At 46.9% G+C, this 5,558-nt stretch overlaps 1 pseudogene; it reads right to left on the minus strand.

Moving 5' to 3' along the window:
• Window positions 1–924: 924 nt before the first annotated feature.
• Window positions 925–2,082, minus strand: LOC115308820 (annotated as a pseudogene).
• Between the last annotated feature and the right edge of the window lie 3,476 nt (window positions 2,083–5,558).

The raw sequence follows: 5,558 nt of genomic DNA on the forward strand, positions 1-5,558 counted from the left end.
CATAAAGTTTTGGATTGTGTTTTTCTTTTCAAGTTAAAGGCATTATGGCCAACATATGAATAGCCCTAGTGCTTTTTTGTACTATTCATGCTCCTAAAGTTTTCCTAAAGTCATGGTCCTAAAGTTTTCTCAATACAGTAAACTTTCGTTAGTTCGACCTCGGTTAATTCGAATTTTCGTTTAATTCGATCGTGTTCAAAAGTCCCGGCGAGCGCCCATACATTTATGGGAGGAAATTTTCGATAGTTCGAACTCGGGAAGACTCCGCATCGGATAATTTGTCCCGAGCGGATGCGCGCGGGCTCACATTGCACGGCAGCACGGCAGAAAAACCACCAGCATACGGTGAGACACGGGCCTTTTGCTGCAAAGCCGAACGTGCGCAAATATGCGCCTGCTCCTCTACGCCGTTGAGATGGGCCGTAGTGAATGACACGAGCCAGCGCAACCAATCTGGCGTGGGGTAGCGCGGAGAACATAGCACGTGGTCGGGCGCGGAGACAGCGCGCGCTCTCAAAGCTATTTTCTGTAGCATCGTGTGCGGTCCATCTTGCGCGCCGGAAAGCGCAAGTTCTCTTTTTCTGTTTTATTTTTGTCAATGTTATTTTTTTTAGTCGCCAACGGTCTGGCCACTCGGCGCCGAAGTCGGCTCGTAAAACTTTCTCAGCACGCGCTCAAACGCCACCACCGAGACTGACTCAAGGCCTCCGCGCGCTTCCGTGACGTCACGCATGCAGGATGAGCCTGAAGGGCGGCTTCACCTCGCGCGCTCGGAAGGTTTGCGACGCGCTGGTTACCGAAGGCCGCTGATACCATCGCTTAGGTCGCGTAAGGACAATAACGATTAGGACTACGCCTAGAAAATAAGTTTTTCGAAACAAAAAAATACCGGTAGCTTTTTTTTTTTTTTTTTTTGCTTCGTTTCTACATAAATGCCTGTGCACCGCAATAGATGTTATGAACACTATAGTCAAATCGCCGCAGTACCTGTAGAAAAATCGCTTCTGGTGTGATCCCTTCTGCAAAATATTTATCTGGCCCCTAGAGTGGCGATACCTTGCACTCAAAGAAAAGCGAAATGCATAGCAGATTGGCAATACAGAGGAGGAAAGGCCAGGAAGGTATTGACACCAGTTTTCAAAAACAAGTGATTTATTACAAAATATGACAAAAATGAAAAAAAAAAAAAAAGGAATGCAGTACAATATCGCACAAGATGGATAATGCACTTACGCAATTCTGCCAGCGTGATAGAATTACCTTTACGCAATCGAAATGGTTTTTATTTCCGAATCTTACGGACACTGCTCGATTATACGATGTCGAGCAACCTAAGTCAGGACATTTAGAAGGGGGGCTTTCTAAGGGGAAAGTCCCGAGAAAGAAGTCACGCGCAAGTGCAACCACTTCTCTTTTTCTTTTTTTTTTTTTTCTTTCCATTAAACGTCTTACACACACACACACACATTTCTGCAGAGTTTGCAGCTTTCGGGTTTCTTTTGGATTAGTCTGTTTGTCATTTGCTGACTGCAGCTTCCGCTTTCCTTTCGGAATCCTTAGTTGGTTGTTTACCGTTTTGCACAGATTGTTCAGCAATGTATTTGCCGCTGCACTCAATATATGATGCATGAGCTCCTGTAAGGAATGACCCGAGTCGCAGTAGTCGAGAGGCTCAAAATTACTGAGAGCACGAGACAGAGTGCCTCGTTCTGGTTGGTCAGAGCAAGAAATTGGGAAGCATACTGCTTGCTTCTCAGCTAGTCAAGGACAATTTCAGTGAAGAGCACTGCGTTCACTACAACTGCTTGAGGGAATTTCAAGCCTCCCCTTGTCATGCAATGAGTATGTTTTCGTCGTGGTCCAAATCTGCGTGTTCCAACACAAAGGTTTCTTTGCAAAATGCACACATCAGCTTCTTCAATGCAACATGTGCACAGTATCCTGCAACGTACGTCAGAGCCGACATCCTTGAAGCTTTCCTCTCTATGTCTGCATTTGTAACCTCAATTCGAAACTGAACTGCTCGTGAACTGAATCAGCAGTGATTTTCGACATGGGTGCTGCCATGACCTCCAAGTTGGGAAGGTCTAGTACAGGGTGTCACAAAAGAAAATTTACACGGTCTTTTTTACCGCAAAAATAAACTAGGCATCGCCGAACGCTCATTCTACGCCCAAAGGTAGCGCTAGAGGTCACAACCAGATGCCAAAGTTTCAGCCCGATCCGATAAGTTAATCAAAAGTTACAAGTGATTTTCTGAAAATTTCAATGGGAAAATGGCGGCCGACGGTGTTTTCAAACACATGGGGCTCTATGGCACCAGAAACCGAAAACGAGCAGAAATGGGCTCCATTTTCCCATTGAAATTTTCAGAAAATCACTTAAAACTTTTGATTAAGTTATCGGATCGGGCTGAAACTTTGGCATCTGGTTGTGACCTCTAGCTCTACCTTTGGGCGGAGAATGAGCGTTCGGCGATGCTTAGTTTATTCTTGCGGTAAAAAAGACCGTGTAAATTTTCTTTTGTGACACCCTGTACTTTCTGCAGCCTTAGTTTGTTCTCAGATTCATAAATCCGTTGAACCGAGACATGGTACTGGGAACCGCTGAGCTGGCGGTACTTTCCGAACTTTCTTCAAGCGAATCGATCTGAAATTTTCCAAGCAGTACATATTTGAACCCCAGCTCCTGCAAACAGTACAGAGAAATTTCACGCAGAGCATGTCCTGTGTGGCCGAGAGCCATGTGCGTTTCTGGTGTGAAACGTTCCGCATCATGGCTGGCCCAGTAATCAAGCCACTCTGGAACTTTTTTTCAAAAATTCCAACTGCGGGCAGGATGCTGAACTTACTGGGTACTGCATGTCATCCCGCAGGCGTTTGCCTTTTCTCGGAGTCTTGACATTTACGATTCGCCGTCATACACTCACTGTGAGTTTGACAACAGGTGGCATGCGATGCGACAACGAGATATGAGAGTAAAAGACTACATGGGGAAGACTACAGCGTGGTTTTTGAAAGCTGAGATCTTAAATAATAATAATAAAGCGGACCTTTTCTCTTTTTTTTTCTTTTTTTTTTTGTGTGTGGGGGGGGGGGGGGGGGGGGGGAGATGGGGGAGAGGGATTTACCGGGGTCATTGTCTTCTATGACTCCTGCAGCCGGAGTAGATAGTTGTACGAGCCCACCGGAACGATCCACTAACCAGAGCATGCCTATGAGCTAGGTACCGGAATACTAAACCTCCAGCTCAATTACGTGTTTCACCGTTTCACCATGTTCACTGTGTCCCCTGGACACAAGTGGGATAGTCCGAACGGCGCGGACGGCGAGTGCTTGTTTCGAAATATGGTATCACGGACAATATGAGCGTGATCACTAGCTGATTCTTTGTCCTACTGTCTGCCAATTTTATTCAAAACTTCCGGTTCAGGCTAGGGCTAGAGTTCAAAGCTTAGGTCCCATATGTCTCCGAACCATAACAAATCGGGAGATATTCGAGAGCACGAGAGCCGCAGGTGTCTATCAAATGACCAGATCGAGTGCTCGAAACTCGTATCGTTCGGGAAAGAATCTGCCCACGCTCGCAGCAACGCGGTCGACAGCCAGACTGGCCTTCCACTGCGTCGCTCGCAATCTGAAAGTAGAAGCAGCTGCGACCGCTTGGCCTCTTCTGCCGGCCGGGTGACGACCGCGCGCGCACCTCGGAGGACGGGGGGACGGGGGTTCCGCGAAGGCAGCGGCGGCGGTCGGAGCCAGCCGTGCGCGCGAACTAGTTCAATGTCAGTGGGGCTCTCGGTCAAGGGCGGCGGGGGCCGCTTTCTCCTCTTCCGGTCGTTCCAGATCGGACAATGGCGCCGCCGGTCGTTGTCCTTCTGGACTCGCTGCTCGGCAGCCGGGTCCGCCTTTGAGGGCGCCCCACTTGGCCGCCCGGGCGGCCTCGAGGGGACCTGGGCTGCTCCAGATCGCGAGGGACGCGACCCGGTCAACCCCGACACGGCGAGAACGCGCGGACACACGGGCACGGGGCCACCGCCGCCCATGGCCGTGCGGCGCCGTGCCGCCGGTGCTTGCGCAGCCGCACGGTGGTGACGAAAGGGGTGGGAACGGGAACTTAGTTGCAAAGACCCCGGAAATGCTGTGTGGGGGAGGAAAGCGGGAACTCGGAAGCTTTGTCTCTTCTGGACCCTCTCGGCACCGTTCGTCGGGATGGTCGAGAGGAGAAGAAGACACAGTCAAGGAGGAGAGCAATTATTATTATGATGATCATAAGTCTGGTATTGCTTACAACGAGACTTTTATCGAGGTTTTATCTCACTTTTATTGAGCATCTGATGTATGACTGTGTGCTGCATTAGTATGTCATGCCGGCCAGCGCAACTAACTTCGTAGTCACTGTTGTGTCAATAAATAATTATAAATTATTATCAATAATATTATAATAGTAAAATTTATTTGCTGCCTGGGATCGAGAATACTGCCTGGTATACACCGAAACAGAAACACTACAAACTACCTAACACAAATATAAAAACACACGCACAAAGGAAAATAGAAAGGTATACCTTTTTCTATGCATAGCCTACCATACTATAATTTAGCATATCATAAATAACATTCTAAAGTTAAGTATATAAATGTGGCAATATAAATGCAACGAATTCAATCTTCACAGAGAAATGCCAGATATTATTACTCATCCAGCTAAACTCCTATCTCCATTTCTTTTTTTTTTTTTTTTTTTTTTTTGTGGAGATTAGGTGTTGAACATGTGCAAAACTTTAATATAAGAACCGAAAATAAAAAAAAAAAAAAAAAAAAACGCACGCTGAAGCAACGAGTACATGCCACAACAAAAGCGGCGTGTTTTACCCCGAGGGAAATCTAAGGCACGAATTTATCATGAGCAGAGGTATGGATGAGCACACTAAAGACGATAACAATATTTAAACCGCAAAAAAAAAAAAAAAAAATTATTTTATCCGCGCGCGTGCGATCCAGGTAATAACTGCGCGCTCAAAAAAAAAAATTGCTTTGCGGGTTTTTTTTTTTTTTTTGTCTTTTTTGCGGTGTTACTAGGTGTGAGCAGCTCACCACAAGTACTGGCGGAAATCCAAGGAGCAAACAACGATTGTGCTTTTCACTTTCCACCTTTGAAAAATTGGGAAAACTTTTTAAGCCGCGGTAACGCTGCCCATCCATCATCCAAGAGACGGTCTGCAGCCGACACTGTTGGAGGAGGAGTATTTCTTGCTTGGTATGACGCTCCTGTTACACAAACAAGAAACTCTCCGCAGACATGTTCAAAACGTGTACGAAGCGAACGTGCTTTGAATGTGCTTGAGGCGTGCCCGCTAATTATTCTCTCATCATGCTTACAACGAACACCGTGTCCCTTGGATGATGTATGAGCAGTAAACTGCAGCTTCGGTCCTTTTTTATTTTTATTTTTTGCTTCAGCGATTTTAGATGTTTTTGACCGAGAGGCGGGTCGAGGGCGACACAAACTCCTCGATAAAGAAGCGGCATTGTTGCATCCGTCCTCGCGCAGGGGGGGAG

This window comes from Ixodes scapularis, unplaced genomic scaffold (genome assembly GCF_016920785.2).
Source record: "Ixodes scapularis isolate PalLabHiFi unplaced genomic scaffold, ASM1692078v2 PGA_scaffold11__112_contigs__length_91849675, whole genome shotgun sequence".
Lineage (NCBI taxonomy): Eukaryota > Metazoa > Arthropoda > Arachnida > Ixodida > Ixodidae > Ixodes > Ixodes scapularis.